The sequence below is a fragment of the Lagenorhynchus albirostris genome, chromosome 5 (genome assembly GCF_949774975.1).
Source record: "Lagenorhynchus albirostris chromosome 5, mLagAlb1.1, whole genome shotgun sequence".
Lineage (NCBI taxonomy): Eukaryota > Metazoa > Chordata > Mammalia > Artiodactyla > Delphinidae > Lagenorhynchus > Lagenorhynchus albirostris.
This window is the reverse complement of record NC_083099.1, coordinates 17,340,900-17,364,957: the sequence shown is the minus strand read 5'-3', so window position 1 is coordinate 17,364,957 and position 24,058 is coordinate 17,340,900. Positions and strand designations below refer to the sequence as shown.

Sequence of the window (24,058 nt, the reverse complement as noted above, 5' to 3'; positions counted from 1 at the left end):
GCCTCAGGGTGGCTAATGGCAAGAAAGAACAAGTTTCAGCATTATGAGTTTGAAGTTACTGTCTCCAGAGGACACGTACTTCCTTGCTCTATTCTTTTCTTGCTGGATCAGTGTGTCATCAGTCAACAAGCCTGCTGCAGCTTCCCCTGTGGGGCGGGGTGGGGGAGGGAGGTGCAGAATTCCCACTCGAAATTAACACGCGTCTGCAATTGGTTTCCTTTTGTCACAAAGCTAATGCAAAGCGACCGAAGGCAATGATGCGTTATTTCATGCAAGTGGTATAGGACGGATCAAACAGAAAGGTGTGTTGGGAAATTGAAAGTACCAGATAAAGGCAGCAGCACAGAGCTCACAGCTGTTTTGCCACTCGTTGTGTTCACACAACAGTGCAACCCTCAGGCATAAGCAGGATGACCGAGTCGCAGTCTTTCCTGTTTGCCCCTGCTTCTCTATTTTTGCAACCATCCCAGGTCACCTCCTCTTTCCATCTGTCCTACACTGAGGAAACGGGGAAATCTATTTCGGCAGCAGTTTTCATCCCATCATACCATTCTCTAGCTTAATGTTTAAACCCTTTGGACAAGCATCTCCCACTCCACCCTTAGTGATGGAATATGTCCTCTTGTAATTGGGTCTCAATCATGTACCTACAGCTCCTCTTGCTGTTTGTTGTTAAAGGCAAACTCTCTTTCTTCACTTCGTTGCAAATTCTTGCCCTGTCCCATACCTAGTAGGCACTCGAGGGGGATTTCTGATTAAAACCCACTTAGATATACCTACTCCCCACATGTCACAGCAGTGGCTCCCCACCTTGCCAAAAGTTGATGGCAGCAGTGTGTAGTGACTTGGCTTTGTCCCCATTCAGCCACTAATCCTGTAGATGGATGATTTTGTTCCTACCCCCCACCAAGCCTGTGAAAAATCAGAAATGTTGCCAGCTTGCTACCTGATTCCTCTCTGCCTCCAAACGCAATACAAAAGAAGCTCCCGTTTCCATGCTGCACATAAATAGATATTGTTCTCCAACTTCAGAAATGTTGTTGGCACGGAATGTCCGAGCCTACCAGTCACAGGAATTCTCTCTCTCCGTCTTACAGGGCCATGGCTGAGAACTTGGTAATTGTGCTCAGGAAGCCCAAGACGCACTGATTCTTTCCCTGTCCTGATGGCCCTGTGTGATGGAGGGATTAAACATTCCCTGTTCAGTCCCCCGGAACCTAGAGCCAAACCCATGGGAATTCATGGATGCATTCCATGTCTCCTGCTCAGAGATGCTACCGCCAGGCAGGGCTGCCACATTGCACCAGGTAAACGGTGCTCCCTGGGGCCGTGAAATGTGGTAGGCCTGATACCAAGCCCTGTCTTGCACCCAGCAAGGCCACTGGCTGTGCTGCACGTCTTTGCTCCTTCAGAGGCCCTCTCTGAGCTTCCCACCCTGCTCTGTGACCCAGGAAACAGACCCGCATGCATGGCTTCAACACCTCTGCCCTCCAGCTTCCCACTGGCAGGAGATTGGGAGGAGGGAAGTACCAGCAAACCCGCTTCGCTGCCAGGTTGCTGTGGGTTTGCAACCAAGGGCTGCAGCTCCTGTCAGGCAGCCCAGCCCTCTCCACTCAGTCACCTTCCTTCTCAGAGTTCTGGCGAGCACTCTGATTACCCCGGTGTCACAAGCCCCAGGGGATTGCGCTATCCCTTGTCACCCTCATCTTTCTAAATGGTTCCTCTACGAAACTCTCTTAATGGTGACTCAGTTCGAGTGTGTCATCATTGATTTCTCGCTGGAATCCTGACCGACGCAGCGGTAAATAAGGCAGAACTAACACTAGCATGGAGAAGAGACAGGCGGCAAGCACATCTGCAAATATACGTTATATGATTTTAGATAGCGATAAAGCTAAAAAAATAAAATGGGGTAACGGGATGGAGTCATCACCTGACTCTGTGCCACTCCCTGCGCTTAACAGCTGTATTCAGCAGAGCACCTCCTTCCTCCTGTCTTTTGTTTTTTTTTTAGATCATGTATCCATATTGTTACTTTCATGTCAATTCCCTGGTTTTAAAATGAATAAATTATTTTCTTCAAAAAACAAAAAGGAGCACGACCTGACCGACATCTAGGGGAGAAAGGCTGTATCCTAGAGAGGTCTGGAAAGGCCTTTCTGAAGAGGGGAACCTGATGAACCCCATAATGATGAGAATGAGGCAGCCACACCAACATATGGAGGAAGAACATTCCAGAACTGCAGATGCAAAGGGCCCCAAATGGAGAAGTGTTTGAATAGCATGGAACCTAGCGGACCAGAGGAGAGTAGTAGTAGAAGGGGTCAGGGAGAGAGGGCACGAGGGGGTTTGGGTTTTATCCTAAGGCCACTGAGAAGTCATCATGGAATTTGGGACAGGGAGTTGTAAGCGCCACAGTCCTAATAGAAATCAGATTAAACCACGAAAGGGTTTAGCTGAAGAGAACGTGATGAAAGGACTATTCACGTAGGTGTGGTCAGGGCTAGGGAACTAATAAAGGGGTGAAGCTTGTGGGAACTGGCATTAGAGAGAAGCTGTTAGCAGCCCTACACCTTGAGGGGACAAGGAAGGGGAGCCGTCACTGGCATGGCATCTGGGGAGAGAAGGAGCCGTGAAAGAGGGGCCGCTGATGGGAGCTGCCTCAGCTGGTGACTCCCCCAGGCTGTTAGGAAGGTTTGGAGGGTGGAGATGAAGTCGGATTAGGGCACATCCTGAGCCCTGGGGGCTGAGTCCTGGGGAGGGTGGGTGACACAGGAGGTCTGGACTTCAAAGACCACTGGGCACCCAGCCGCCTGCACCTGTGACGTGAAGTAGAGAGGCTGGGAAGAAGGAATTTCATCTTCCGATGATTACCCTTAGTCCCAGAATGTCTCAGAAAATCCTAACAGTTTACTTAAACATGAACACCTTCAGGGCTGGGTCAGGGAACTGGGAGTTTCGGGGGAAGCCAAGAACAAGATGTGGGGACTGAGGTAAGGGGGGATGCCAGCCCACGGAAGGGCTTTCCCACTGAGGAGTTATGGAGGTGAACGCACGAGAGCCGTCTGGTACCTGGAGCCAAACCCCAGCTTCAGGGATGGTTTGTTCAGCCAGCTTCCCAGGCTCGACAAACTTTCCAAAGTCCTTTTACTGCTGTGTTCCCATCACCCGATGAAAGCCCGTCGGGTGCTGATTTGGGCTGAACAGAGGCCTCACTCCCTTGCACCTGCTCACACCAAGGGGCACTTGTCAACTGGCTGGTCCAGGCTGGCAAAGACAGATGGCTTCCAACCCTCTACTCCTTAATGCAGAGAAGCACAGAGTTCTTAGTGAGACTCGATTCCAGGGAAAGAAAACACTCTGGGGGTTTTGTCGGAGAAAGTAAGTATATATAGCCTTTTCTCCCCCCTCTCCTGGTTTCTGTCTTGTAGTAAGATACATCTGAAAAAAACAACAGGGCATTGCTTTCTTAGGAAGCCTCAGCCGCCCCCACTGACATTAATCTCATCCAGTGGTTTCTAAATGTTCTTAGCAGCACCACTCTTTTTATGAACAAAATCTGCCACAACATCATAATGTATAACACAGGCGACATCCCAGTGGCCACTTCCTAGACACCCCGGTAGCCCTGATTCTAGCCAGCTGATCGGAGTCTTCCTGTGTGTGCATATGTGTAAGTGAGGCTTACTGGGGTTTAATTTGCATTCAAATTGTTTGAATTTGCATTCAAAAATTCACCCTTTTTAGGTATACAGTTAGATGAGTTTTGACACAGTCTTGTAATAACACCACAGTCCAGACCCAGAACAGCTCCATCGCTCCCCAGATTCCCTCCCGTTCTTTCGGAGTCAGTCCCTTCCCCCCACCTCCATTCCCAGAAACCACTGATCTGATTTCTGGCCCTGAAGTTCTGCCTCTTCCAGAACATCATATGAATGGAGTCATGCTGTATGTAACCTTTGGTGTCTGGCTTCTCCCATTCAGCCTGATGCTTTGGAGAGTCAGCCATGGTTTTGCACACATCAGTAACTTGTTCCTTTTTATTGCTGAGTAGAAGTCTCTTGTTCTTGTGTGGTTTTCAGAGTTGCCCTTCAGCTTCTGATTCTTTTCTGCATAGCACATGAAGCCTTCCATTCAGATAATTTTCCTTCTTCCTTGAAATACTGAGATTGAAACCCTGGTAATGCCAGTGAAGGAGCACACGTGGAGGGAGGCTGTTTGACCCCAGAAGTGTTATCAGTGTGCCACACTGCTACATCGGAGCTGTCACTCACTGAACTGGCTCCCCTCACCTCAAAGTACCTCCGACTCATCCCAGGACTAGAATTCCTTGGAATTTTTTTTTTTTTTTTTGCGGTACGCGGGCCTCTCACTGTTGTGGCCTCTCCCGTTGCGGAGCACAGGCTCCGGACGCGCAGGCTCAGAGGCCATGGCTCACGCGCCCAGCCGCTCTGTGGCATGTGGGATCTTACCGGACCGGGGCACAAACCCGCATCCCCTGCATCGGCAGGCGGACTCTCAACCACTGCGCCACCAGGAAAGCCCCCTTGGAATTTTTTAATCAAAGCAAGGGAATACTGCTTGCTTTTTCTTTTAAATTATAATTAGCAGACACATTCTTAAGCTGGGGGAAGAATACAAGGGAATGTACCGTGTTCAGAAAGAAACCTTGGCTGCTAAAGGTCTTCGAAGGACAATGATATGTAGTCCAAACACAAATCCGTACAAAAACTGCAACCCCAAACTTCAGCTTTGGCCAGTGCTCATTGGACCACACAGTTGCAAGAATCTTTTGGATTCTCGATCCTGCCATCTGACAAATAGATTTTGTTCCTCTCTCAAAGGCCATGCTACCTGCCAATCATCTCACTAAGTTGGAACCTGTGTGCAGAGAATGAGGTGAGGGAGGAGGCAGAATAGGGGGAGCCACACAGCCAGATCTCGGGGACTTGGGCGCTCTGCTCTGGAGTCTGGACCTTACGCTACAGCCAACAGGAACGAGCAAAGGACGGTCAGTATGCATTCTGGAGATCTCTCTATTGTCCAAGGTAGGGAAACCTGTTAGGGGACCCTGCCATGGTTCAGGAGAGAGAGAATGCGTCAGTAAGATGATGGAGAGGAGAGAATCCATCTCAGAGGCACGTGGGATGCAGAGTGAATAGTCTGGAAGGTGAGAGAAAGGAAGGGGCAAACAACTTCTTCTGGCTATACCCCAATAACACAGCGATGTATGTGCTGTGGTGTCCATTTCACAGATGGCAAAACTGAGCCTAATGAGGTTAAATTAACTCACACGAGCTTCCTAGTTAATATGCTGGAAATCATACCATGGTAGTGAGGCACCACGCTCGGCGATTACTCAGACATGTAAGATAGTGAGAAACACATTTAAGGGATTATCGGAAACTACCTTTAAAAAGTCGAAAAGTTGCTTTGGGAAGAGAGTATCCCTGAGTCCTCGGAGAGCAGTATTTGCGCAGTTACCGCCAGTGACCTAAATGGAATGAGCAGATTTTAAGAGGGTTTGCCCTGGTCTCATCTTCCTCACTTATCCTCTTTTACTTTGTCCTTCCTCTTGCAGCTGGGAAAGAGAGATTTGTATAATAACGTGTTAGCATTTGAGAGCATTTCAGCAAAGCCGGCTGCCAGCTGCCTCTTCTGACAGAGACACATCCCCCAACATCATTTTATTCCTTTTGGGTAAGTGGCCTCCTCCCCATTTCCCAACTGCTTTGGAGATAAAAGAAGGCAGTGAGGGATTTATCCTTTTTCCCATAATATTGTGGCTGTAATTTAAAGCTGCCATAACTCATGTGAAGAACTGTGACCATAATACCATGGAAAAAGTCATCATTCAAACCCCGAGGGAAGAAATGTGGAGTCCTGTTTCTTCCAGCTGTAAATTGCCTCAAAACCTGCAGACAGCTGTGGGCATAGCCAGACAATGGAAACTAAGGTTTGGAAAGTTACCCGTGATGAACTGTGTTTTCTTTCTCCCCTTTTCCACATCTTCACTAGAGTCAAAATAGTTTTCTGTATTGGAAGGTGACCAGGACTAGATCATTGATCTGTACTCAGCTAGTACCTGACTCTGCAAATTTGGGGGATGCCCCCAAAGATTCTTAGAACCGGATTAAATTTGCAGATCATAGAGCCTGGTCAAGTTGGGTTGGATCCGTTAGACTCGTTCTGTGAGGATACCAGCCATGAGTCTTCTGGGGAGTGTGGCGTCTATTTTTCTTTTGTTTCTGGGCTGGGATGTTCAGACCTGTAATTTCTCCCACTCTGTTTTGGTCCATGCCTCCCAGCTGTGGGTGAGCGTAACAGCCTATGCTATGGTTAAAACTCACCGCCCTAATTACTCTCCAGTGAGCCCATGTAGGAGAGCATGAATCCCCTAAAATCTGCTCCCCATGTGTCCCATCACACTTAGCTCTGTCCAGTATGCGTACTTATACATAGGTATGAACACCTTCTATACATCAAGAACATTCTAGGTACTTTGTGCTCACTATATTATCTCATTTAATCCTCACCACAACTCTGCAAGTTAGAGATTAGCATTCCCAATTAATAGCTGAAGAAATTAAGTCATCAAGTGACTCAGTGAATAAGGAGAAGAAAATTTCTAACCCAGGTCAATGGAACTCATCAAGCCAGTGCTCTTACCTCTCCTGGTTCACAGTTCTTTTAGGAGATAAGATGCATATGACCTCTGTTAGAAAAAGGAGGACAGGGCTTCCCTGGTGGCGCAGTGGTTGAGAGTCCACCTGCTGATGCAGGGGACACGGGTTCGTGCCCCGGTCCGGGAAGATCCCACGTGCCGCGGAGCGGCTGGGCCCGTGAGCCATGGCCGCTGAGCCTGCGCGTCCGGAGCCTGTGCTCCGCAACGGAAGAGGCCACAACAGTGAGAGACCTGCGTACCGCAAAAAAAAAAAAAAAGGAGGACAAAATTCTCATACATGCTACTGAATGTATAAACTTCTAAATCAAATATTACCTAAATATTTCTGAGATATTATTTACTTTTGGAAGTTAATAATTTCCTATTCTTGTGCTTCTGCTTTAAGACTTGTGAGTTCAGGTTTTGGGGTTAGATGGCTTGAATTCAATGCCAGCTCTGTCAGTTCTCACCAGTGTGACTTTGGGTAATGAAGTCAATAACCTCTGTGTGCCTTTGTTTTCTCATCTTAGAATGAAGATTATAAGTAGTATCCACTTTATAGGGTATTTTATTTTTTAAAGAGGATAAATTAATGTAAAATGTCCAACACAGGTATGGCACGTGGGTTGTGTGGTTGACTTACACTGGTGGCCTCAAGTGAACCACGCCTCCCAGTACTAAGCCTGTGTGTAATGCCCTCCCACACTGACTCTGGACGTGGCTGGATAACTTGCTTTGTCCAATGGGTTACTAGCAAGTGGTATGGAAGCAGAGTCTTAATTAGTGCTTGCACATAGGGGTTTGTCCCCTTGAGACATTTGCTCTTGGAGCCCTGAGCCACCATATGAAGAAGTTAGGCGATCCTGTTGGAGAGACCCCCCCCCCCCCACCCCCGGAGAGAAAGATAAATGCCCACTGAAACCCTAGCTGTTCCATTCCAGCCATCCCGGCCAAGGCTCCAGATAGCCATCTTGGACATTCCAGCCCCAAAAGACACCGTGTGGAGCAGAAGTACACCCAGCTGAGCCCAATCAACCCATAGACTCCTAAGAAATAATAAAATAGTCTTTTAAGCCACTACATTTCGTAGCGGTTTTTAACACAACAATAGGTAACTGAGATAAAGTGCATTCGATAAATGTCAGCTAATTTTTTAAAGTTGTCATCATTATCCATTGACTTTATTTCCTCCAAAATAATAAACATTAAGACATGAAAAGCTGTGCTCCTTAATAGCTCATTCACGCAACAAAAATGTGTTTTGTTCCTACTATGGGGGGGATCAACAATGACTTGTCTCCCCCCTTTAAAAAATGGCATTTCCCCCCTCAGGTATTCCTTCATAGGAATTTTGAACTCTTAGATTTGCAAAACAGACACATTTAAATTTCTCATCTTGTTGAAATTATGATTTATCAACGGACTCTAATATTTATCCATTTATAAAACCTTTTAAAAATGCATGAGGGAATGAGTGTAGAGCCCGACATTATTTTTCATATGATCTCTGACTCTTCTTGATAGGAAGTTGAAATATACTCAGCACCACATCAAAAGCAGGCGCTCAAGGATAAAAGGGCCTTTGAAAGGTCAGCCAGTCTGCTCCAGTCTAGGTAGGCTTTCATCTCAGCTGCCCAGAGAGCTGCCAAGGCTCCTGTTTTTAAAGATCTGCAAGCAACATTCCCTGGGTAGCAGCCGCAAAGCCCTTCACGCACTGGTGTTTCCAGGGGAAACCGTGGGGCGGGGTTCACTTTGCGTCCCCCTCAGGCTCCTACTTTGTGGGCTGCTGTAATTTAGAGTCATGTTGTAGCCCTGAAGTACCGTTTGGTTGAAAATCGTCCACTCCTCGCTAGTCTTACACACAGCTTCTGCTGGGCACACAAACAAGATGAGTTATAACAAAATTGTGCGGTCGAGAGAGCTTGCCTTTCCTCCCACAGTTCTCTTGTGGCCGGGACCTGTGGGCCTTCACCTCCTCAAAGACTGGTCTGACTTCAGTTGTTTATAGGACATATGAGTTTTAGCCTTGCATAATTTCTCCCTCTACGTTTGCATCTTAAGATATATATATATATCTCCCAATTATAGAATATAATAGAATATATCTCTTCGTACCCTGTTAATCTAATTTTGAAATCAGAGAGCTAGGAAGTGGAGTCTAATCCAACTCCCACACTTATCTGCTGTAGTCATTTTAAGATATGAATGGGAGTGGCAATGGGGGTCACAGAGGGACAAGGAAAAGCGTTTGGCCTGGAGACAAACATTCACAAAGGATCTCAAATTTAGATTTATGACATTATCTCCAGATGAGGCTTACTATAGAGTCAAGGACACAGATGTTTCTCATTCACCTCTAATCTGTGTCCCATGATGTGCCCACACCACCTCTCAGGTGCTGCGAATTAATTAAAGAAAAACAAACGAAATTGTAATTACCTGAGAATAGCACAGTTATATACCATTGTGGTTTTTGAGTTAAAATCATAACTTGTTAGTGTAAACATTAATATATGCCACAATTTTGTGATCCTGTTTCGACAATACTTTAAAGTAACAATAACGAAGCACTTGTGGAGTCCTTATATGCTAGGCACTTTGCAGGTGACATCACGACAAGCTGGTGAAGTGGGAAGTATTCCCGTTCCATTTATCCCATTTACAACTGAGGAAACTGAGGCCTGATGAGAAGTAGGCCCAGGGCCCATGTAACCGAGCAGGACCCTACGAGGCCTTCTCAGAATAGATCCCCACCCATGTCCTCTGCCTGCCTTTTGTCTGTAGAAAAACTTTAGTCAGAGAATAAATTTAATCAGAGAAGTGAGAAAATGCAGAAAGAAAGGAAAACAGTCAAGCAAGGCAAAATAATAATACTTTAGCCATTAAACAAAGTCATGGACCTTTAGTTCATCCTCAAGGACTATAGATAATATTCTGAGCCATGTCTCTTGAGCTGTTTTGCAGATACTGAAACCCCCCGGGTGGAAGAAGGTAACTGTACGCTGCCCACAAGCACGTAGACCCCAGACAGGCTTGATGATGCCAACTTCCAATGACCTCACCACCAGCCAGTCAGAAGAATGCCCACGAGATGATCACACCCTGCTCCTTGGACACTGTAAGTCTCCCCACTACCCCCTTCAGGGGGGACACACAGTTCTGAGGGCATGAGCCTGCTGTGGCCCCCTTCGCCTGGCAAAGCAATAAAAGCTACTCTTTTCTACTTCGCCCCAAACTCTGGCTCCGTGTTTCTATTCAGCCCTGGGGAACAGAGGCCGAGTTTCGGCAACACCCACAGGTGATCGAGCACAGAGTCGGGGTTTGAGCCCAGGCAGTCTGGCTCCAGAGCTAACACGTTCAGCCCCCAAATCTGCTGTGATTTTCATGTCTGAAAGTCTCCACACGTGGGGAGGACACCTCTTGTACCTCCGAGAGGAGCTGGACAAAGAAGTTGGGGAGGACAGGCGTGCGAATGATGCCGGGAAGGGTGGGCCCAGGTGAGCTGTGTGAGTGCTGAAACACAAACTGCAGTGCCTACTGGAGCCGAGGAGATGAGGCTGCCTTCTAGAATCCACCAGGAGCCGGCCTGTCCTCCCCGCAACTTCCCAGCCTCGGCCCTGCACTGTGGTCCTGCCCCCTCCACTCTCTCCCTCTCCTCCCGGCTTTGTCTCCAAGACTCCTTGCCCCAAGACTCCTGCACCTGGGGGGGCCCTGAATCCTTTTCCTCTCTCTTCCCAGCCTGCGCTCCACCCTCAGCTCCCGTCTCTGGCCTCAGGGCCTTTGAGTGGAGGCCATGCTGTCACCCCTAGTGAGCCATGGAAAATTCAAGGCCCAGAATTTCTACTACCTCAAGCTCTGAGTTGACCTTTCTACGCCCAAAGTCCAGGGAGTGGAAGAGTGTGGAGTGGAGACGAACCTGTGAGTAAGAGGAAGGTGGATGGCTCAGGAAGTCCTGTTGTAACAGGTGTGTGGGGAAACGTGTGTTGACGTCACGGGCGGGGTCCCGGAAGCCGGCTGACGCTGCAGTCTGTACTTCCGTGTGCGTGTGCAGTCACGAGGAGATAGTCACTCACCACACTGCCGGTGAGCCTGGCCAGCCAGACAGGTCAGGTCACGGCCGTTTGAATCATGAAGCTCCACGGGCACAGAGGACGTGAGCTTTGTAATGGCCCACAGAATGTTCAAGGCCTGAAAAGAAAATCGATTACGGAAAAATAAAACCAGAAATTAAAAATAAATGTCTAATGAAATGCTTACAAACCGTAAGAGCATATCACCTAGTCAGCCACAAATCAACTCACATGTAACTAATATTTAATGTGGACTGTGGGTGGATTTCCATCTGATTTAATACGTTTGCAAGGATCTTCGACCAGCACTGAGGCAAAGGGGCTTGCTCCCTCTGTGGCAGCTGGCAGTGGGGATAGGATTACAAGTGCCAGAGAGTTTGCATAGAGAGGAGGGCTCATGGGTGGGCACCACAGACCCTTAAAGGGGGGCAGAGTGAGACAAAGGGGGCCCTATCAAAGATGCCCCTACGTTCCCCAAAGTGAGGCCTTCCCTCTGGCTCCTTGAATCTTAAGTAAAATTCCCAAAGTTACAGTTTTGGTGCAATTGAATTTCTTGCAGAAGTCAGCAAGGGGAGTGGGTGGGGGATTGAGGAGGGAGGTTTGCCTCTCTCTCAGCATCTCTAAAACTGAATCCACCTCCATCTACAGTTGACAGTACCTAGGTTAGGGACACCCACCCTCCACGCAGCGGAAAATTCACATATAATTTGTAGTCAGCCCTCTGTATACGAGATTCTTCCACATCCATGCTTCTGCATCCACGGATTCAACTAACCGCAGATCACGTAGTACTGCAGTATTTACTTCTGAAAATAATCCACACACGAGTGAACCTGCACAGTTCAAGCCCCTGTTGTTCAAGAATCCACTGTACTTCTATCTTGGCGCCCAGTACCTCGTAGTTCCAGGGCCACTCTCTGTCCCCTGGACAATTGCAAGGGCCCCCTAATGGGTCTCCTGCTTCTCTGCAATCTTCTTTCCACAAAACAGAAACAGTGGTCTTTAAAAACCATAAAGCAGATGCCTTCCGACCCCGACTAAGAATAAACGCTCGTCTCCCTTTGTCTTTCACAAAGCCTGTCGTGACCTGGCCCCAGCTGGCCACGCATCTTCATCACCAGCCCCTCTCCCGAGTGCAGCGAACCTAAGCTACACAGCCTCCCTGCATCTGCCTCAACACGTCCAGCTCGGCCCGACCTCAGAGCCTTGGGCTTGGTGGTTGTCTTTGCCCGCAATTCCTCCCCAAGATCTGCAGGCCATCCAGCTAGCCATTTGGGTCCCAGTCAGAGGTCACCTTTCAGGGAGGACTTACCTGACCTCCCAGGGGAAATTCACTGCCTCACAGGGCCTCACAATGCCCTGTCTCATTTTCTTCATCAAACTTTTTCACTCCCTGAAACTATCTTTTCTTGCACGTTATTCTTTTATTTTTGTTTACTTCTTTGGCTGCCTCTCACCTACTAGGATGTAAGTTCCTCTGGGACAGGGGCTTGCCTGTGGCTGTGATGCTATTGCCTGCAATAATGCCTGGGATGTAGTAGATGGTCAGTAAAATGCTTGTTGAAAGAATGAGTAGAAAAGTGAATAAGTGGGCCTGAATTGATGTGGGCCACAAGAGTGTGGAAATCATGGGAATTCTTTGAGGTCCTCCAATCGGGGATAAACTAATTTTAACTAACCCTCCAAGGGGTCTTCAAGTAACATCTGGTTTATGTATGTATTTAATTATACCTTACCTCATTGCAAAAGAATTTGTGGGCATTTTCAAAGATACATAGAGTGCAGTAAAATTGTTTAAAGGGAAATAGTGAATATGGAGAGGAAATTAGCATTGAAAAACTACGATAAAATGATGGCAAGATTAGCAATTAGAATACATATCACAAAGTTCTTTCTTCCTCGACAGAAGTAGACTGCAAATTTGAACTTCTTATTAGCTAGTGACAGCTTATCTACACTAACGTTCTTAAAAGTGAGAAAAAGGGTAAAACTTTACTTGTTGAATTTTCACCTGTTAGCCATGAGTCATAACAACTATGGTAACATTAAAAGTGTTTCCAATTAATCTTACTAACCTTAGTTGTAGCGTTAACTATGATTTGTTACCAATATTTATCGAACATCTGTACTCAAAGGGCTCACGCATTCCAATAAACTCATGTACCCTCCTCATGTGCTGCCCTAATAACCTGGCAGGATTCTAACTACTCAAGACATTTATGGGGAGCAGAACCTGCAGGAAGGTTCGTTGACAAGCCCCCTACGTGATGCAGGTCTGATGTGGCTTAGAAAATTCTTACTTGAATTTAATTTGTAGGCTCCTTAATAATACTGAGTTTCATTTTCTTCATCTGCCTTCTCGGCTCACTTTTCCAGAATAAAACCCCTCTATTGGTTTAATTTTTTTCTAAAATTTATAAATTTTCCAAAAATTTTCTCATCTCTGTTTGTCTGGAAGCTTCCTGTGTTCTCCCTCTCCCTCTCCCTTTCCCCCTCTCTCTGCTATATGCCCACCTTTTTGAAAGGCAGTATAGCACAGTGTTGAAAGCATGGGCCATGGACTATCGGCCAGGTTGCTTAATATTTTTTGATTCAGTTGTCTGTTTGCAAAACTGGGGATGACACATTCACATACCTCCCAGGGTGGGTGTGAGGATTAAATGTGTTTGTACATGTAAAGCGCGTAGAAGCCTGGCACGTGGCAAGCACAATGCGAACTTTATGATTACATGCTATTCTGCTTTAAAGTGCCCCTGTGTCTGTCAGCAGAAACTGTATTTACTCCTGTTGTCTTCTATGTCTCTGAACATTACTGGAATGCCTTTCCCCTCTTTTCTGCTTGGAGAACTCCTATTCATCCTTCAAAACTAATCTTAGATGTTTCCTTCTGCAGAAAATCTTTCTTAATTGACACACCCAACCCCTCCCCTAGCTGCCTGTGTGTACCTCTCTATCACAGCATTCAGAGTACTGTGGGGTATTACCTGTTTGTTTGTCTGTCTCCACAAAGGACTATCGAGACAAAGGCTGGAATTTAACCCTTTGTGTCTTCAATGTCTAGCACATTGCTTGCTACATAGCGGTTGCCCAGTTCTAGGTTGGTTGAACTAAAATGAGTACAGGACTGATCCCATGGGAAAAAAATCAGTCAACAAAATGACAGCATCACATTTCTTATATGTTCCATACTTAAGCATTCCAGTATTATGCTTGCTTTTCTGACTGGGACTTAAAGAAACTATGTATTCTTACTCTTTATCATTTACATAAATTCAGATTTAACTCATCATAATAGGAGACAAAGTCCTATTTCCCTTGCAAAACACATTTCAGGAAAGTGGCATAAGTGTTGGACCCTTTACTGAGCCCTGGATTCAAACCCTACTTCTGCCCCTCCTAGTAGCTGGGAAATGTGGGGCAAAGTAGTTCACTTTCCTGGACTTTGGTGTTTGTATCTGTAAAATGGGCATTGTGATGCCTGTCTCCCTCTCACACTTCTTGTGCAGATCAGTCGTGACGGTAGATGTGAATGTGCTTTTAGAACAGAATCTCATCCCTCTGCGGATGTTAAATCGTATGTTATTTGGGGAGAAATCTTGGTGTCTAGATTTAGGCACCTATCTAAGCAAGGGGTGGGAAACTATTCTGGTTGAAAGGTTAACTGGAGATAATATTCCTTTTGAATCAAGGTTCAGCTGTGAAGCAATTTGCACATTTATATTTTCAGTCACACCATTTCATTAGCTGTTAAGAGAGGCAGGGTGTTAGTGCGACCCAAACCCTTAGTAGCTCTTCAGGGCATGCTGAGTATTCCTAAGGCAGAGGATGACTGCATAAAGGAAGGTGGGGACAGGGCCGAACAGTCAGGACAAAGACCAGTTTGCACACTCCAGACACAGGGCTGTGTGAATTATGACTATTTTTACATGGCAACTGAACCATGAAAACTTACGCATAGCGGTTTGTCGGCTAGAAGATGTCTACATGCCAGTCCTTTAATTTTTCTTTGCTGCTTTCTAATTTTACTGTGATGATAACAAACGAAACCACAGCACTTCCATCAGAAACCAGAGCATGTCCATGAATAACTAACAGGCTGCATACAGTTTTCCCAGTGAATCTGCAAAGCCAAACGTGGGTTGGCTTTTGTGTATAAATTGCCAATGCTTCTTTTCCATTCTGGCGGGAGCTTTCTGAAGGGAACATTACAGCTGTGATGAATAACAGTCCTTCTAAAGAAGCTGGCGTGAGGCACACATTTCATCCCGCTGAGTGGAACACCATGCCTGTCGCCAAATGTGCCGGGTCTCCCACCATTAAATAAATATATACATATGTCACTTGGCTTTGTTTCCAAGTCCTGGGTTCTATAGAAGCCAAGCACTTTATTACTATTAATAATACTACAGTTAACAATAGATGCAAAACCAAAGAATGGCGCTTTGTCCTTAGATGGTGACTTTGATTACGTTTCCCATTGTTCATTACTTAATTGTTACTTACAACATCCTTTAACTCTTCGTTTACCACCACAATAAATGACGATATTCTTTCTAATATAAATTAGCTCTAATCAGCCAATATGCTAATGAGTCTATAAACATAACACTTACCTCACAGGATAATAACAGTTAACATTGATTATGCGACAGATATTTTTCTAATCATCATTATCCCCATTTTACAGATAAAGAAACTGAGGTTTAGGAAGGTTAAATGACTTCTCTAACATGGCATAGGTAGAATTTGAACCCAGACTACTATGTTCTAATGCTTCTCTATGTAAGTAAAGCATAAAAGTGCTGTTTAAATTTTTTCCCAAACAGTGGCAGAATCATAACCATTCCTGTGTAGAGAGGAGTTTTTTCTAGAGACAACACTCATCAGTGATCTCGCAATAATTATTGTCATGATGCTTTTTTTTTGAAATGCTATTTAAAAAATTAACTCAGGGGCTTCCCTGGTGGCGCAGTGGTTGCGAGTCCGCCTGCCCATGCAGGGGACACGGGTTCGCGCCTCGGTCCGGGAAGATCCCACATGCCGCGGAGCGGCTGGGCCCGTGAGCCATGGCCGCTGAGCCTGCGTGTCTGGAGCCTGTGCTCCTCAACGGGAGAGGCCGCAACAGTGAGAGGCCCACGTACCAGAAAAAAAAAAGAAAAAAAAAATTAACTCAGGGTATTAGTGAGAATCAAACAAGAGACTATGGAGGCAAATACCCAGTTTTCTGTTTCTTTTAAGAATTGTATTAGATGTAAATTTTTATTTTAAGATAACATCACTTAGCTTTTGGATGTTTCCTATAAACTTTAAGCTATCTTTCTGACTTCTCTCTCTCTACCCCCTCACTAAACTGAAGAAGCCTATGGAAGCTGCATTTCGATAGCCCAGCTCCCAACCTCACATCCACCCCATCTCCTCACTCCCAGCTACAGTGTACCTATTGCCTATGGAACCAAATCCAAAATCCCCATGTCAAAGCCCTCATCAGTGTGGCTTCATCTTACTTATCCATTCTTATTTCCCACAACTGGTCGACATTTATCTTTACTCTCAGTCTAATCTCAGAGTGACTTTTCTGTCCTTGAGACACACCGCTTATTCCTGATTCCACACCTTTGATTATACAGTCCCTGCACTATGGAATGCTCACCCCTAACATGTAAAGAAGCTTTAAGACCCATTTCTTCCTCGAAGCCAACCATTCTAGCCCATGTTTCTTTCCCCTGGTCTTCTTCCTTTTTTCCAGGTTTGATTTTTTTTTTTTTTATGTGTGCAATAGCTCCTCTCTTCTCCTAGAGGCTGTGAATTCTAATTGTTTCAACATTTTCTTCTGCTCTCTTCATCATCTCTCATTGATCTACATTCCTTTAGGCTGTATATTTGTTTTGGGGTCACTTTCCTTCATACTGGATGATTTGTTCAATGTTGGTTATCCTTGGCCTCTGTTTATCTTTTAGAGGGAAGAATTAAGACGTGTGAAGGTTCTGTGTGTATGAGCAGTGTGTGTCACCTAGTGGCCTTCTCTGTAGAAGAAAAATGGCAAATTTTAATAAAAACAATGTCCTGAAATGATTTCCAAGGAAAAAGTAACCCATTCAATACCAAAAATTCATGAATAATGAAAATTTTGCTCATGAAAAAAATAACTGGGTAGATGCAGAAGGAAATTATTTAATTCTAGAGCCTAGTTTAACTGTATATTGCAGAGACAAAGTTGAAGTAATAAATCCCCAGTAAATCAGCTCCACAGTTTATAAAATGTATAACGGCTCTCTTAGTTCTGAACAGATAAACAGAGTTCCCTTTAAAGCAACTGTTAAGAAAATTCATCTGACAGGATATTTAAAAACTTATTGATGCCTGATGGAAATTTTTGAAAAACATAACTTAGAGACAGTTCCGTTAATATAGTGTACACTGCCTCACAGTTTCCGTTTTTTCTTTTTTTTAACCATCTTACAAAAATATTCATTTTAAATCACGTTGGCCCCTTAAGAGTTCTGTGGATTATACCTTTGTTTTCTTTTCACCTCATTGTTTCATTTTACCAGTAATTAAAACTGCAGTAAACCAGGAAGAAGTGAATGAGCAAAATATTTCTCTGGGCTGTTTTTCCTGTCTTGTTAGCAGAAAGTCTTCAAAATAGAATATTCTTTTTTTTTTTTTTTTTTTTTTTGCGGTACACGGACCTCTCACTGTTGTGGCCTTTCCCGTTGTGGAGCACAGGCTCTGGACGCGCAGGCTCAGCGGCCATGGCTCACGGGCCCAGCCGCTCCGCGGCATGTGGGATCTTCCCGGACCGGAGCACGAACCCGTGTCCCCTGCATCGGCAGGCGGACTCTCAACCACTGCGCCACCAGGGAAACCCAAAATAGAATATTCTTAAAAGTTTTTCAGGAGGTATTGAATTCACTGAGATACTCAAGGGAAATGAAACTTGTAAATGCCATCAAAGCCTCATTAATTCACTTTCACGTATTTGCCAGTAAATCATTTTGTCATAATAGCCTCATTAATTCATCATTCTTGTTTTTTCCCTCTTTACCTATTCTTTTATCACTACTTATTGGTGACCCCCCCAATAGGTAAAAGTACCTTCGGTCTTTGTTGATTGCTAGCTCTCCTGTCTGGTTTGTTTGGGGGAAGGAAGCAGAATGTTACAAATGGTGACCTCCTGGCTTCACACAGGTGCTTGGAGGACAGCTCACTGATTAATGAAAGTCTCAGTTTGAAGAAATTACTCGGCTGGATTTTTACAGCTTGACTCTCTGCCCAATGAGGTAATGGCAGAAAGTTTTCACTTGCCTTAAAGATGACTCCTTGTATATTATATCAAAAAGGAGCTGAGGGTTGCAATTTAACTTGTAAGATATAATTTGAAATATTAAAACGGAGAAAGTGCAGCCAGCAGACAAATTGAAGTGGCAGGGGAAGTAAGTACAGCTGAGGACAAACTCATCCTTGTTCACACAGTGCTCTGAGCTGCACCTTAGTTAAACTCACTGGGGGAGGGTTTTTCTTTCTTTCTTTCTTTCTTTTTTTTTTTTTTTTTTGGCTGCACTGTGTCTTTGTTGCTGCGGGAGGGCTTTCTCTAGTTGTGGCGAGCGGGGGCTACTCTTCGTTGCGGTGCGCGGTCTTCTCACTGCGGTGGCTTCTCTTGTTGCGGAGTACAAGCTCTAGGCGTGTGGGCTTCAGTAGTTGTAGCACGTGGGCTCAGTAGTTGTGGCTCGAGGGCTCTAGAGCGCAGGATCAGTAGTTGTGGCGCACGGGCTTAGTTGCTCCACGGCATGTGGGATCTTCCCGGACAAGAGCTCGAACCCGTGTCCCCTGCATTGGCAGGCGGATTCTTAACCACTGCGCCACCAGGGAAGCCCACTGGGGGAGGTTTTAAACATACATCCAAAGCTGGCTCCTTTCTAGACCTAGTGAAATGAGCCTGAGAATCTGCGTATCTTAAAGTTTCCCGGGTGATTCTAGTGCATTGTGAGGGTTGAGAACTACTGAAATAATAGGGCAAGATGCATTACACAGTGAGTAGAAATAATTAAACCCGCTCTGTCCTCTCAAATCTGGGTCAGACACACCATGCGAGAAGGTGTAAAGACACAGAAGACATGGCTCTCCAGAGTTTTCTATCCTATCTGAGAGACAAGCACAAGTGAAGATAACTGAGTGCCGCATAAGGCAAAGCATAGTTAGGTGGATGCTACGCCTATAAGGATTCTGGAAATCCCTGTGGGTGTGGATAGTAAAGAGGCTTTCTACAGGGGGTGCGTTGAGTTGGAGTCACCCTGTGGTGAGCAAGGGGAGGGTGTTCATTGCAGGTGAGACAGAAAGTAAGGGAAGGAGTGTGCTTGGGGTATGAAAATAGTGAGCAGACTGCACCAGGGCTGTGGTTGCAGGTTGCCCTGCTCTGCCCTCATCACCACCCTCCACCGATGCTTTACATCAGTCTTCACTGGAACCCCTCGGTGAAGTATCATTACAGGTGAAGAAACTGCACCTCAGAGATTTTAGGAAGCTGCTCAGTGTGTAGTCCCCCCTCCCGCCAGAGCATTCAGGCTGGGCATCCAGGTGACCTGGTCTTGAGGGCCCGAGGAGGAAGGAGGGAACCCCTGTTAATCTGCAGCTGTGACACCGGTGGGGAGAGTTTGCAGGGTCGAGGTGGAGAAGCAGAGGCTAACTGACCTCTAATGCAAGAGCACCTGATGCCCTTGTCAGGAAGTCAGGTCAAGGTGAAGAGGCTCACAAGCCAAGGTCACCAGAACCAGAGCAGAAGGTCAGGAGTGACCCAGTGCAACACTGGAGACAGGCAGCCCTGCCTACAGCCAGGCATGTCCGTGCTCCTAGAGGCATGCTTGTGTGTGAGGCAGGAAGTTCTGACATGGTCTTCTGGATGCGACAGATAGTCTGTAACCTAAAATAAATTAGCATTCAAGGTTTTCTTAATATGGTTATATAAAAATGTTATACAGTATTATTTTCAGCAACATGCACCTCAACCTGCCTCACCCCATACCTGACCCCCAGAGCTATAAGGAGACATTTTGTCACCTGGGACAAACAGATGGGCATTATTAACAGTGCACACCATCTGGCGGCTTTCCACTTTAAACCATTACTCTTGCTAACTAGATGTTACGCTTTCAAAATCATTATTTACGATTGTTGTGCCCTCTAAGTCGCAGTGCCTTAGGTCCAAGCCTTTTCGCATGCTTGACCCCTGGGCCACCCCTCCTCCAGCCAGTAGGGCTGTGACTTGGGCATGGGGTAAGGGTACGCTGTGTACATGTATGGGAATGAAGACAGCTAAGGGTTTAATGTTCAGCTTCTCAGGTTCATGAGAGAATGTAAAAGTATTAATGTTTATGGCATCCAGGAGGCCATGTCCAAACAGTACAGACCCTTTGAGTGATGTGATGAGTCCCCTTTAGGGACCTAGGAGGGACAGGAGACTCATGGAATCAAAACAACCAAGTAGCATAGATGTGATATGAATTTAGCGCATGTGATTCCCAAGCTAAAAGTTTCTTGCAACCGTATTATACCCTGGCTACTCAGATACCATGCGCATTGCAACGAGACGTCAGCTGCAGTCCCTGTCCAGTATAGCTTTCAGCTTAGCTATACTGACAGGGCTGGAATGTATAAGAATATAAAAAATAGGGCTTCCCTGGTGGCACAGTGGTTGAGAGTCCGCCTGCCGATGCAGGGGACGTGGGTTCATGCCCCGGTCCGGGAAGATCCCACATGCCGTGGAGCGGCTGGGCCCGTGAGCCATGGCCGCTGAGCCTGTGCGTCCGGAGCCTGTGCTCCGCAACGGGAGAGGCCACAATGGTGAGAGGCCTGCGTACCGCAAAAAAACAAAAGAAAAAAAAGATGAGAGAACATTAGGCACTGAGGTAGACCAATTCTTCTGTGGTTCTCTTTGGAACCTACTGATCTAGGTTATTCAAGATTGAATTTTCATTTCTATGATTTATTCTTTTAATATTTGTATTTTTTGAACAGATATTATAGGCACGTGGCAAAATATTTAAAGGATAGAAAAAGATACCCAGTAACTAGTAAGTTTCCCATTTTTCGGAGTCAGGAAACAAAATTTACCTTCAGAAGACTCAAATTCAGAGACGTTAATAAAGGGGCCGCTCACAGAGGTGTGGGTAGGGTTAAGGGGATTCAAAAAGGGACGTGCAGACTAGCCACAGCCTAAGAAGGAAACGTAGTTAGTGGAGCCCAGTGAGAGCTCGACCAGTTGTGTTCCAGACACCGCAACAAAGTGGGGAGAGAGCATGGAGGAAATCGCTCTGTCTTTCTCTCTTCCCGGCCTCAGATCTCCTGCTGGTGCCTCCCACTGGCCAAATCCAAGAGGAAGTCAACCATCAAGGGGAACTGGATGATGGCGGCTGTGGAGGACAGGCTCTCTGAAAGGAACAGAGTAGAGAAAGGAAAATGAGCTGAGGTGTTCTTGGGGTTGGGGACAGACCCAGAGAACAATCAACATAACACCCCTGACCCTCAGTGCCCTGCCCCCCGACCCCTGGCAACAATTGTTCGTGGCATTTTATAACCATCCAGAAATAGTCTATGTACATGCCAGCTCATTTTCTACATAACTAGTAGTGAACCCTTCCCCTGCTTCCCCTTGCCTTTTAGTCTTAGATTGGACCCCTTCTAGCATCCATGGAACTATCTTGTTCTCGGAGACCAGAAGTTCTAAAAGTGCGGTCCCCTGACAGGCAGCGCAAGCATCACCTGGGAACTTGTTAGAAATGCAAATAAGTTACAAACTCTGGGAATGAGGCCCAGCAATATGCGTCTTAACAAGCTCTCTGGAGCATTCCGATGCACACTACAGTTGGAGAACCAGCGTTCTAGCCTTTCTGAATGAGGCTGGCCTCACCCAATCAAGGCTGCTGGCTGCCCCCAGGTCCATGTACCTGAGAAATCAGTGAACAGAGAACCACCTTATCAGCCTCTCAAGGCTGTGTCTTTCCACTGTACCTACCAGTAAGAAAAACAAAAAGCATGAAGTACTGATTCAGTACCTGATCTCAACTCTCAGTACAAACCAGAGCTCCAAACCAGCATGGAAAGAAGAGACTCACTCTTCCTCCCGACACATTCCCTTTTCTCTCTGTCTTTTTGTGTATTTAGTTCTTTGGATGCAGGTAGTGTTTTCATATGTTTGGTTGAGTATGTGACGCAATACAAGCTAAATATAATCATGGAGACGTACAGTCACCACATGCTTAGGGTTGGCGTCCGCTCGGAATCCACAATGAGACTCACTACCTGTCCTAGTCCCTCAGGGCACTGACTCTGTCAGGTGGGCCCTGCCAGGCATTGCTCAGCTGTTTAATGTGGCTCAAACACTTACAGCATATAAGGCAATGGCCCGCACAGAAGATGGACACCTTGTCCTTTGGAAGCTTGCAAACCAGCCTGAGGCTTGGGAGGCACTTCTTAGCACTGCGATTCTAAGACCCTCAGTGTGCCTTGGTTCCCTATCTGTAGAATGGCAGTGATAGAAGCCGCTGGCTTGCACAACTCCCAGGAGCATCATTCAGGCAGAGTACGATGTGAGTAGCACCACCTGGAGGGTGAGGGATGAATGAATGAATAAATAAGAACCCCTCTGGTACCTGCTACTGGGCTGAGAAATTCCACTGTGTGGCAAAGAGCTGTAGTGGAAAGTGCACTTTGAGTCAGGCAGTCTGGGGTTAAGTCCGGGCTTCCTTTCTTTCTTAAAATGTTGTGACTCAGGCAAGCTCATTCAACTAGAGGTATCCCTTTGATGTATCACCTAGAGGCAGTGGCTGACACATAATTACGGCATGCAATAAATATTTGTTGAAGAAAATGAATGTACATTCATGACTCAGTTTCTTACTCTGTATAATGGGGACAATAATATAACTTATAGAGATAAATTAAGATTAGTTGAAATTTAAATATGTTAACAAATGTTTTAAAATGTTAGACACACTGGAAGGAATGCAACATGTGCAGTTATAGTAACCATGTACCAGGGAATAATTTAAATACGTCACAAAGACTGTGAACCTGGGGTACCATGTCCTGAGTCAGACTCCAGAAATAGAACTGTTCTAGATTATTCATGATTAAATTTTCACTTCTATAAGGAACTGAAGAAGCAAGGAAGAGAGAGAGAAACATTTATAATAGTGGGTGCATGAGCCTGGCTGTATATTAGATTCACATGGGGAGCTTCTAAAAATTGACAATTAAGTCAAATCCTGGGTCATGGGTCTTGAGCATGGGTATTTTTAAAAACTGCTCCCTGTGATTCCAAAGTGTAACCAAGAGGGAGAACTCTGACTTATGGACACCTATTACATGCCAAGTATTGTGTTCGACGTTAGACAAATACCATCTCCTTCAGTCCTCACAACAACTCTACATATTAGGTATTTTACCCCTATTTCACAGGTAAGGAAATCAAGGATCAGAGGCTAAAGAAACATCTCCAAGGTCACCAACCAGTGTGATGGATCCTAGCGTGGAAACCTAACCTGGGACCATCTGACTTCGAGGCCAGCGCTCTTTTCGCTGCTTTGCACTACATCTGGAAGTATCCTGTAAGAAGGGCATCAGAAGAGGGCATTGGGCCAAGAAGAAGGAGACAAGGGAAGGCGCCAGGGACCATCTGAAGTTTGGTCACTGGGGCAAGGCATAGCAGTATTACCAGAACAGAAAGGTGAAGTCCAGAATGCCCCACCTTATCTCCAACTGGTCCCCCATTGGGCTGAGCCTGGGCTTGCAGTGGGCTCACTGGCCCCCGTGGTACACACGGAGCCCAACAGCATTGGACAGCGTAGGCATGTGCTTCCTCGTGTGGCAAAGGGTCATTTATAATGGAAAATATGCGAGTTGTTTTCCTTTCCAAGTAAGTGATATTTCTTGGCAAAATGCCAAGAAAATTCCTGAAAGTGTCAGACATGGAGTTTCTAAGTGTATTTCTAGTTAAGAAAGATTGGTTTTATGGCAGTAATTGACAGCTTCTCATGTGAACCAAATCCAAAATGCTTACAAAATGTCAGAGTGTGCGTCCAAGACAAACTAGCCCTCTTGAACATCTGTAATTGTGACATGGATGCAATTCTCTTTGGGTCTAGAAAATAAATTTTCATTGTGTATACCACCATCCCATAACTAACTATAAAATGTGAAACCCAAAGCTTGGATGGAGACAAACCCAATGTTTCTGTTCTTCTATGAAAGAATTATATGTGTCCCCTTTAAAACTATCTCCCAAAGCAATTGGGCAGGAGTGGGGGGAATAGCACATTTTTGGGTTATA

General features: G+C 45.7%; 1 long non-coding RNA gene across 2 annotated transcripts in view; it reads right to left on the bottom strand.

The window, feature by feature from the left end:
- Nucleotides 1–20,712: 20,712 nt before the first annotated feature.
- The window catches only part of LOC132520378 (uncharacterized), a 38,344-nt gene continuing 34,998 nt past the window's right edge, over nucleotides 20,713–24,058 (bottom strand). For both annotated transcript variants that reach the window (XR_009540539.1, XR_009540540.1), the window contains 2 exons: nucleotides 22,115–22,330; nucleotides 20,713–21,158 (listed from right to left, as the gene is read on the bottom strand). This is a non-coding gene — a long non-coding RNA (uncharacterized LOC132520378). The remainder of the gene's footprint in view (nucleotides 21,159–22,114; nucleotides 22,331–24,058) is intronic.